Genomic DNA, 12,165 nt, shown 5'->3' with positions numbered 1-12,165 from the left:
GTTTGTATTATGATTGGTGTAAATCATGACAACACATCAACTCAGGTACAGTCATTATCCTCAGCTAAAATAAGCCCGTTCTTTAGTAACGACGCTTGGTGAGGCGAGCGCAGCGAGTCGAGCCAAGCGAGTATCTATATATATATATATATATCTGTGCAGTGTCTGGGTTGTCTTGTCTTGTCACTGAACTACTCTCTCAACATTTTGTGAAATAGTACCAAACTTCTGGTATGCACCTATCTCTCCCGTGGGTATGTCCTAAGCGTATTTTTTTTAATTTTTAAAAAATATATATTTTTAATTTTTTGGAAAATTGATTTGAATTTTTTTTTTTCAACTTAAATCTTCAACTTCAATTGTTTATAAAATGTAATATCACGTATATTACAAATGCATTTGTGCAATATAATTGATTGTATTATGATTGAGGTAAACCATGACAAAACAGCAACTCAGGTACAGTCATCTAACTATATATTTACGTATCTGGGCAGTGTCTGTGTTGTCACTGAACTACTCCCTCAAACTTTTGTTTCCGAGGTTGTGAAGTGTTTTTAATAACATGGTGGTGAGGTGTTTTGAATTACGTGGTTGTGAAGTGTTTTTAATAACATGGTGGTGAGGTGTTTTGAATTACGTGGTGGTGAGGTGTTTTGAATTACATGGTAGTGAGGTGTTTTGAATCACCTGGTGGTGAGGTGTTTTGAATCATGTGGTGGTGAGGTGTCTTGAATCACCTGGTGGTGAGGTGTTTTGAATTACTTGGTGGTGAGGTGTTTTGAATTACATGGTGGTGAGGTGTTTTGAATTACGTGGTGGTGAGGTGTTTTGAATTACGTGGTTGTGAAGTGTTTTTAATAACATGGTGGTGAGGTGTTTTGAATTACGTGGTGGTGAGGTGTTTTGAATTACATGGTGGTGAGGTGTTTTGAATCACGTGGTGGTGAGGTGTTTTGAATCATGTGGTGGTGAGGTGTCTTGAATCACCTGGTGGTGAGGTGTTTTGAATTACTTGGTGGTGAGGTGTTTTGAATTACATGGTGGTGAGGTGTTTTGAAATACGTGGTGGTGAGGTGTTTTGAATTACGTGGTGGTGAGGTGTTTTGAATTACTTGGTGGTGAGGTGTTTTGAATCATGTGGTGGTGAAGTGTTTTGAATCACGTGGTGGTGAGGTGTTTTGAATCACGTGGTGGTGAGGTGTTTTGAATTACGTGGTGGTGAGGTGTTTTGAATCACGTGGTGGTGATGTGTTTTGAATTACGTGGTGGTGATGTGTTTTGAATTACGTGGTGGTGAGGTGTTTTGAATCATGTGGTGGTGAGGTGTTTTGAATCACGTGGTGGTGAGGTGTTTTGAATTACGTGGTGGTGAGGTGTTTTGAATCACGTGGTGGTGATGTGTTTTGAATCACGTGGTGGTGATGTGTTTTGAATTACATGGTGGTGAGGTGTTTTGAATTACGTGGTGGTGAGGTGTTTTGAATCACGTGGTGGTGATGTGTTTTGAATTACGTGGTGGTGATGTGTTTTGAATCACCTGGTGGTGAAGTGTTTTGAATCACGTGGTGGTGAGGTGTTTTGAATTACGTGGTGGTGATGTGTTTTGAATCACCTGGTGGTGAGGTGTTTTTAAATCACATGGTGGTGAGGTGTTTTGAATTACGTGGTGGTGAGGTGTTTTAAATAACGTGGTGGTGAGGTGTTTTGAATTACTTGGTGGTGAGGTGTTTTGAATTACGTGGTGGTGATGTGTTTTGAATCACCTGGTGGTGAAGTGTTTTGAATCACGTGGTGGTGAGGTGTTTTCAATTACGTGGTGGTGAGGTGTTTTGAATCACCTGGTGGTGAAGTCTTTTGAATCACGTGGTGGTGAGGTGTTTTGAATTACGTGGTCGTGAGGTGTTTTGAATTACGTGGTGGTGAGATGTTTTGAATTACGTGGTGGCGATGTGTTTTGAATCACCTGGTGGTGAAGTGTTTTGAATCACGTGGCGGTGAGGTGTTTTGAATTACGTGGTCGTGAGGTGTTTTGAATTACGTGGTGGCGAGGTGTTTTGAATTTTTTTTTTTTTTTTTTTTTTTTGTATACTGAATCGAGGCTCGTGAAAGAGCTAACATTTATTTCACAAACAAATCAACCAGACAAACAAAATATATAAAAAGAGGGAGCGGAAGACAAGATGGGGAGAGAAGGGTAAGCACACAACCACAACATTTGAGAGCAGGGAGAAGTGTGGGAGGGAGAGGGCTTGGGGGCAGGAGGCGTGGGAAGGGGAGGGGGGTGGGGGGGGGGGAGAAGTATAAAACACAAGGGGACCGAAATTAGCGGGGGTAGAAAAGATCAAGGTTTTGGATGGGGGAGGATAAGAGATGGTGGTGAACAGCTGTTTTAAAGACCTGGAGGGTGGAGTGGGATTGAAGAGAGTGAGGGAGTTTGTTCCAGAGGCGGGAGAAAAGAGGAATGAAGGAGTGAAGGTGAGCAGAAAGTCTTGATTTGGGCAGTTTAACCATAAGAGGGTTGGATCGGCTCTCCTCCTATGGTATCCAACTGCTCCTGGACAAGGTTTGAATTACGTGGTGGTGAGGTGTCGGTTAAGGTTAAGCTCGGTTAAGCTTTTTAGTTACCTTCGCAAAAGCGGAAGGTTATGTTTTGATCGCTGTGTATTTATTTGTATGTCTGTGTGTGTGTATGTTAATCGCATAACTCAAAAAGTATTCAACCGAATTGCATGAAATTTGGTGGGATGATTGGTTATTATACGGGACACATTTGATTAGATTTTGGGAAACAGATTTGCTCAAATTCTGACTATTTTTAACTCGATCGTATTTCACTCAAAGTTATGAGCGACTGAAGAAGAAGATATCCATCCAGGACGTCATCACTATAACGCGATCTCCCGCGATCATTTCAACCTCAAAAAAAATTATAATTGCAGATTTGACAATAGATGAGGCATATTAACAAACGAATGAAACAGATTTGCTCAAATTCTGACTATTTTTAACTCGATCGTATTTCACTCAAAGTTATGCGCGACTGAAGAAGAAGATGTCCATCCAGGACGTCATCACTATAACGCAATCTCCCGCGATCATTTCAACCTCAAAAAAAATTATAATTGCAGATTTGTCAAGAGATGAGGCATATTAACAAACGAATGAAACAGATTTGCTCAAATTCTGACTATTTTTAACTCGATCGTATTTCACTCAAAGTTATGAGCGACTGAAGAAGAGGATGTCCATCCAAGACGTCATCACTATAACGCGATCTCCCGCAATCATTTCAACCTCAAATGAAATTCAAATTGCAGATTTGTCAATCGGGGAGGCATATTAACAGACGAATGAAACAGATTTGCTCAAATTCTGATTTTTAAAAATCGATCGCATTTCACATAAAGTTTCACATCGCATACACTCCCATGCCAAGTACAGAACAGTAGCTGCGGCGAAGGTATGCGCTCTACCGAGTGCCCGGATTCTAGTTACCTTCGCAAAAGCGGAAGGTTATGTTTTGATCGCTGTGTATTTATTTGTATGTCTGTGTGTGTGTATGTTAATCGCATAACTCAAAAAGTATTCAACCGAATTGCATGAAATTTGGTGGGATGATTGGTTATTATACGGGACACATTTGATTAGATTTTGGGAAACAGATTTGCTCAAATTCTGACTATTTTTAACTCGATCGTATTTCACTCAAAGTTATGAGCGACTGAAGAAGAAGATGTCCATCCAGGACGTCATCACTATAACGCGATCTCCCGCGATCATTTCAACCTCAAAAAAAATTATAATTGCAGATTTGACAATAGATGAGGCATATTAACAAACGAATGAAACAGATTTGCTCAAATTCTGACTATTTTTAACTCGATCGTATTTCACTCAAAGTTATGCGCGACTGAAGAAGAAGATGTCCATCCAGGACGTCATCACTATAACGCAATCTCCCGCGATCATTTCAACCTCAAAAAAAATTATAATTGCAGATTTGTCAAGAGATGAGGCATATTAACAAACGAATGAAACAGATTTGCTCAAATTCTGACTATTTTTAACTCGATCGTATTTCACTCAAAGTTATGAGCGACTGAAGAAGAGGATGTCCATCCAGACGTCATCACTATAACGCGATCTCCCGCAATCATTTCAACCTCAAATGAAATTCAAATTGCAGATTTGTCAATCGGGGAGGCATATTAACAGACGAATGAAACAGATTTGCTCAAATTCTGATTTTTAAAAATCGATCGCATTTCACATAAAGTTTCACATCGCATACACTCCCATGCCAAGTACAGAACAGTAGCTGCGGCGAAGGTATGCGCTCTACCGAGTGCCCGGATTCTAGTTGTTTATTTATTTATTTAACTTTATCAGGTAAAACGTCTGGTCAAATCCGTTTCTGGTGTTTGTTCCCCCTCCACCCCTCCCTTACCTCAAATGGCTACACAGTTGACACCATACATGACAACGCCGAATGCCTCAACTCTGTGTTTGCCTCAAAATCTTGTGTCCCTAACCCATCTCTCTCTGTTCCCACCTTTCCCAGTCGAACCCAACTGCTCCTGGACTCTGTGTCCTTCTCTCCTGACAAGGTGGAGAAGTTTCTGTCAAACCTCGACTCTGATTCTGCAACTGGACCAGACGGCATCAGCCCACGGGTCCTAAAATCCTGCTCTGCCGCTCTATCTCACCCTCTCACTGTTCTTTTCACCCTATCTTTTGCTCAAGGTCATCTGCCAGCATCTTGGAAATCAGCAAACATTACCGCTTTACACAAAAAAGGTGCAAAAACAGATCCTTGCAACTACAGACCAATCAGCCTTCTCCCAATTATCAGCAAGGTCATGGAATCCATCATTGCTTCGGATATCAAATCCTTCCTCTTCTCCAATGGCTTGATCTCTGATCATCAATTTGGATTCAGACCAGGTCATTCTACTCTGGACATGTTGCTTCTGCTGTCTCCACAATGGATGGAGGTCCTCAATGCCAAACAGGAAATCAGAGCTGTCTCACTTGACATATCACGTGCCTTCGATACGGTCTGGCACCCAGCTCTGCTCACCAAACTCTCCTCCTATGGTATCCATGGAAATCTCCACTCATGGCTTGCGGACTTCCTCTGTGGTCGAAGGCAACGTGTGGCCCTGAATGGGTTTCTCTCATCTCCCCTCCTGTTCTGGCTGGAGATCCCCAAGGTAGTGTTCTGGGCCCTGTGCTATTTCTGGTCTTCATCAATGATCTCTCCGACTCTCTGCAAAAGCCTCTTTATCTCTTTGCTGATGACTCCACTATCTGCCGCTCCATTCCTCATCCCTCAGATCGGCAGTCTGCAGCCTCCTCACTCTCTGCAGACCTGGACAAAATCACAGACTGTTCAAACAAGTGGAACATGTCTTTCAATCCTGACAAATCGCACACTCTTACGATGTCTCTCCAAAAAGACCGACTGGAAAACCCTCCCATCTACTTTCTCAACAATCCTCTCCAAGAAGTTCTGTCGCTCAAGCTTTTGGGTCTCACTATCTGCCATGATCTTTCTTGGGAAAACCACATTTCCAAGCTGGCCTCCAAAGCCAGTCGCCGACTGGGCATCCTCCGTTGTGCGAAGTCCTTCCTTGGCACACCTGAGCTCCTCACCACATACAAGGCTTTCATCCGCAGCTCAATGGAATACTGTTCCCCCCTCTGGGCTGGTGCTCCTGCCTCACACCTAGCTCGGCTTCACGCTGTTGAAACCAAAGCTTTCAGAATCATTGGAATCTCCTGCGATGAAGTGAACTCCGAGGACCTTTCACTCACTCACCGCAGACAGGTTGGTGGTCTTTCTGTCTTCTACCGACTCCTCTCCGGCCTTGCTCCCCCAGCTCTCTCTGTGCTCTGTCCCCCCAATATTCCTTCAGGTCGCACAAGATCTGCCTGCAACCCTCTTATGGTTAAACTGCCAAAATCTAGGCTCTCTGCTAACCTTCACTCTTTCATTCCCCTTTTCTCCCGCCTCTGGAACAAAGTCCCCCACTCTCTTCAATCCCACTCCTCCCTCCAGGTCTTTAAAACAGCTGTTCACCACCATCTCTTATCTTCCCCCATTCAAAACCTTGATCTTTTCTACCCCCGCTAATTCACCCCAGATACACTCTTTTTTTTTTTTTGAAATTCCAATTTCTTTCCTGGAAGTCCTTGTGGTGTTCATATGTTTTATACCTCTCCCACCTCCCCCAAAGCCCTCCCCCTCCCACATTTCTCCCGGTGTCCCTGCTCTCAAATGTTGTGTTTGTGTCCTTCCCCCCCTCTCCCCATCTTGTCTGTCACTCCCCTTATTTTTTGTGTTTTGTGTGTCAGTTTGACTTTTTGTGTGATTAATGTTAGCTCTTTCACGAGCCTCGATCTTGCATACAAAAAACCCCCCAAAAACCAAAAAAAAACTGCATCTCACTATACCAGATCGGTGCCGGTGATAGATATGCGCATCTCACTATACCGTATACGAAATCGGTGCTGGTGTGCGTGTTACTGTGTGTGTGTGTGTGTGTGTGTTTCTGTGTGTGTGTATGTGTTTCTGTGTGTGTGTGTGTGTGTTACTGTGTGTGTGTGTTACTGTGTGTGTCTGTGTGTGTGTGTGTGTGTTATTACCTTCGCAAAAGCGGAAGGTTATGTTTTGATCGCTGTGTATTTATTTGTATGTCTGTGTGTGTGTATGTTAATCGCATAACTCAAAAAGTATTCAACCGAATTGCATGAAATTTGGTGGGATGATTGGTTATTATACGGGACACATTTGATTAGATTTTGGGAAACAGATTTGCTCAAATTCTGACTATTTTTAACTCGATCGTATTTCACTCAAAGTTATGAGCGACTGAAGAAGAAGATGTCCATCCAGGACGTCATCACTATAACGCGATCTCCCGCGATCATTTCAACCTCAAAAAAATTATAATTGCAGATTTGTCAAGAGATGAGGCATTTTAACAAACGAATGAAACAGATTTGCTCAAATTCTGACTATTTTTAACTCGATCGTATTTCACTCAAAGTTATGAGCGACTGAAGAAGAGGATGTCCATCCAAGACGTCATCACTATAACGCGATCTACCGCAATCATTTCAACCTCAAATGAAATTCAAATTGCAGATTTGTCAATCGGGGAGGCATATTAACAGACGAATGAAACAGATTTGCTCAAATTCTGATTTTTAAAAATCGATCGCATTTCACATAAAGTTTCACATCGCATACACTCCCATGCCAAGTACAGAACAGTAGCTGCGGCGAAGGTATGCGCTCTACCGAGTGCCCGGATTCTAGTTATGTGTGTGTTTCTGTGTGTGTTATTATGTGTGCGTGTTACTATATGCATGTGTGTTGTTACTATATATGTGTGTGTGTGTGTGTGTGTGTGTGTGTGTGTGTGTGTGTGTGTGTGTGTGTGTGTGTGTGTGTGTGTGTGTTACTGTGTGTGTGTGTGTGTGTGTGTGTGTTATTACCTTCGCAAAAGCGGAAGGTTATGTTTTGATCGCTGTGTATTTATTTGTATGTCTGTGTGTGTGTGTGTGTGTATGTTATTCGCATAACTCAAAAAGTATTCAACCGAATTGCATGAAATTTGGTGGGATGATTGGTTATTATACGGGACACATTTGATTAGATTTTGGGAGCAATCGGGTCAAAGGTCAAGGTCAAGGTCACGAAAAGGTCAAAATCGTATTTTTACCATAGCGCGGTCAATTTTTATCCAATTGGCATGCAACTAATGCCAAAATGTTCAGAATTCAATGCCCGATCTTGTTTGTCATAACTCGGTCAATTCTTATCCGATTTGCATGAAATCAGCACCAAACTGTTCACTGTTCTGTTCCCTACACTCCCATGCCAAGTACAGAACAGTAGCTGCGGCGAAGGTATGCGCTCTACCGAGTGCCCGTTCTAGTTATGTGTGTGTTTTTGTGTGTGTTATTATGTGTGCGTGTTACTATGTGCATGTGTGTTGTTACTATATATGTGTGTGTGTGTGTGTGTGTGTGTGTGTGTGTGTGTGTTACTGTGTGTGTGTGTGTGTGTGTGTGTGTGTGTGTGTGTGTGTGTGTTATTATGTGTGTGTTTCTGTGTGTGTTATTATGTGTGCGTGTTACTATGTGCATGTGTGTTGTTACTATATATGTGTGTGTGTGTGTGTGTGTGTGTGTGTGTGTGTGTGTGTGTGTGTGTGTGTGTGTGTGTGAGTGTGTTACTACGGGTGTGTGTGTTACTGTGTGTGATACTGAAACTGAACAAAACTGTCAGCTGAAGGAGCAAAATAATGTCTACTATGTGCATGTGTGTATGTGTGTGTGTGTTACTGTTGGTGGTAAGTCTTCTTCTTTCTGAACGTCATCAAATGTGATAATGTTTCTTTTTCGCATGAGCAACGCCAGGTACTCCAGCTATAAATTCTCATATACGTTACTGAGAGTACAAATGCAAATACAACTTTGTGTGGGGGGTAACATAGGCTATGTGGCTGCGGCCTCATTCGGGGTGTGGGGGAGGCCAGGAGAGGGCGTCATTCCCTATGTAAAAGTGTACCGTGTAGCACCACCTGGTGGTGATGGCAGAGGGTATTACAATTTCCTTTTTGTAACCTGTGAAACAACTTATGAAGCACTCTTTGCACGGGAAAAATATTCCTCCTTCCCTTCCCCTCTTCCCCCATAACGGAGGGGCCTATCAAAGCCACCCAACCCCAAAAGATGTATATGTAGTATATCTTTCCCCTCCATCTCCTGCCTCCTTCTACCCCCTCCTACTCCTGATGGTATATATATATATATATATATATATATATATATATATATATATATATATATATATATATATATATACACATGTGTGTATATTCAACACAATGACCGAGCCGTTTCGGCTCGAATAGGAGGTTGTATAAAAGTTCCATCAAAGGCCGGGCACGAATATTATTTTAATCTGTGGTTTCTAATCAAGCGGTTTTCTAAATCGCACATTTGAGCAGGTAAAACAGTGAAATTAAGCAACCTTAAGCCAGTGCGTGGTAATGGGAATGTTTATGCGGCAGGACGGATTAAGGAGATAATTCCTAATAGTGCGAGCGTATCCTAGCTACATCTCCTACAAAATGACAAGCAATGCACCATTACTTTTGGATTCTAGGAAGGTGACCTCCTTACCTCCCCTTGCACCCTCAGTCCTTTTTTCCTTTTCCATTTATAAATAAACACTGGTTCAGGGGTAAAGATTTGCACAATTTTCCCTAAAGGAATAAGAGTAATCATAAAGCAAAGTCAAACAAATTTTCTATCTGCAAGTCGTTCATAATTCTGGTTCGACACTACCTTTGGCCTCAAGTTGCGGTCCTTTTGTCACATTGATGTGGAGTTGAACTTCCTGTGAAGGTCATTACGTTTGCGTAATTGCGTCACTTGTCAAATAAGTACTATCACGTCCACGGCCGATGAAAACCAGCTTTGGACGGATAGCCGAACAGTTAACTCCGAGGCTGAGGCAGCAGTTCGAAACTTGGCGGTACTTTTTTTTGGTGTGCGCAGGCAAAGAAAACCACAGTGCTTACCTCAGACTGCCGCCACAGGGTTTATTCCTCGAACCCACAAACTCAGAAATACGACAAGGAAAATCAACAATACAACAATGAAAAATGTCACAATAAGAAATTTAATGAAATTAAGGCAAGACAATCTATATAATAATAGCGTAAGGACTCGACTTTGTTATCCCTTTAACGCCGCACCCACTGACCCGATGCCCACGGCACTAATGGATTTACGATCTACGAACCGCGCTCTTTGTTTATCACGTACAGCCATACTCGAAAAATCTGAATTAGCCGACGTTGGGGCCCAAAAGCATCCGATTAACTACCGATACGACGCCATCTTACGAAGCCATCGTATTGGCGTCTGCTGGGCGAAGGCGAAGCAAGCCGTCTGCTGATTGGACAGGCGAAGGCGAAAGCAAGCCGTCCACTGAGTGGACAATCCAGAGCATGCATTTGTGCCGGTGTCGGCGATCGTTGTTCATATATGCACTCTTCATTCTCATCTTTCTTCCTAACTCTTACTCGGACAAGCAAATCCCCTATGCCATCCATAATGGTACACTCTATCCATACACCACATCCTCCCTTCCGTGGATGTTCCACGGGTTTCGGCTAGTAAAAATGAATGCTGAGGTAAAACTATAAAGATAACTCTGGGGACCCTCCAGCTGACATAAATACGGACAAGGGGGAAGATAGAAGAAAAATAAATGTTCTTAGTCGACTAACACTCAGCTCCGCCTCAACGAGGACTTTTTGACGCTTGGTGGTCGTTGAACGGGTCCGGTCGGTCAATGAAAGGACCGAGCGTCGACGCGTCCACAATGGTGCCGGTCAACCACACATCAAAAACGCCCAGGCGTGAAACAAGCAGCCAACCGGCCCTTCCTTGCTTCCACAGCCAAGCGAGACACGGCTCTCTCCTCCCCCGAAAGGCACCGAGTGGAACAACACCCCCTACTTCAACGTGGCAAAGGCTCCATTAAGCTCCGAAATGTTCCCCTCACGGCACACAAGAGAAATGCGACTGCCCGCCACAAAGCCAGCACCAGAGAGAGAGAGAGAGAGAGAGAGAGAGAGAGCGAGAGAGACTGGTTCTTCCTCTTCTGTTCTCGAAGTCTCTCCAGCTCTGCCGTCACACTGTCCAATCATGCACTTCGGGGGTGGGGCCTCACGGCCTTCTTGACGACCCACCAATTTTCCGTCTCTACTGGGCGGGGCGTATTGCCGATTATGATCGTCGGAGGTGGGGCTTATTTACTGATCGTAATGTCCGGGTCTCTGTCGGCATTGTGTCGGTTGTTGTGGTTGGTTAATGGAGTTTTGAATGGCGGCCTTGTAGTTGTAAAAAAAAAAAACACATAGGGGAAACTTACAGTAGGCAATTACATACTGGGAATTATCCTTAAGCCCTATCTAACTAACACAAAAACACCCTCCGTGTGGTGACACGTAAACACTCTTAAGCTCAAAGTTTACCCTGCTTATGTACATAGAAATAGGCTTCCAACTCATCACACGGTCCATGCTAACCTCTACATTCCTATGTGTATGAGTGTATGTTATTCCTACCCCCCTCCCCCCCCTTCCACAAACGTAACAGTACTATCGAAAGCTTTTAGAATCGGGAATAGCAATGTGGCATCTAATTATGATTGTCACGTTTGTGGGGGTAGGTGAAGAAATACCTCAGGAAAGTTAGGAATGCATCGTTTAGAATGGACCGTATGCTGCAAAGAAGAAGAATCTCTGTCTTAAGTATGCCGACTGTGTGGGTAAGAGTGTTTGCATGTCGCCATGAGGAGGGTGGTTTTGTGCTAATTACATTCTCGATGGGCGTCAAGGCCTTGAGGCCCCGTCATGAAGGGAACGATTGGTCATGGCCATGGACTGAAGTGGTGGTGCGTGGGGATTGGTTCGAGGGTGACGTCAGCGAGAAGAGGGGAGGGTGCATTTTCCCCTCTCTCGCTCTCTCTTGGTTTGGTGGCAAGTGGACACGCTTAGTCTCTTGGTCTTTTCGGGTCGCTCAGCTGCGGCTGTTTCTGGTTCGGGTTGCTGGTGCTGAGAAATAGTGGTGTTAGCCTTCGTGGCCTGTTTGCCCATGAGGAGAAGGTGGGGGTGACAGTTTGTGGGACTCTTGGCACCTCACGTACGTGGTGGTGTGGAGAGCGACTCCACTCCATTGTTGGATCGGTTCCTGCGTGAGTGGCTCCAGGCCACCTTGAACAGCCATTTCCTCAACGACCTCGTTGAGAGAGATAAGTGCCGGCACTATAAAAAAGCCATTATTTATTTTTACTTTCGATTTCCCCTTGTCTGTATACGAGTCAAAGTGAAAACGTCTCACAGTAGGATTATAGATTTACCTCACCATTCATTTTATTTCCGTGCTTTATTTTCATGAAATCCTTTATTTTTGCATTTCATTCTTGTATTGTGAATTCTGCTGTCTCGTATTTGTGTTTGTGGGTCGAGTAATAACCCCGTGGCGGCCGTCCGATAAAGCCTCGGGCTTTCCCGCGCATGTGAAAAGATAATCCCGCCAAGTTTCGAAATACGCCTCGGAGTTAACAACGTT

Source organism: Myxine glutinosa, chromosome 12 (assembly GCF_964187855.1).
Source record: "Myxine glutinosa chromosome 12, kmMyxGlut1.1, whole genome shotgun sequence".
NCBI classification, from domain to species: Eukaryota; Metazoa; Chordata; class Myxini; order Myxiniformes; family Myxinidae; genus Myxine; species Myxine glutinosa.
Note: the sequence above shows the minus strand (reverse complement) of the source record.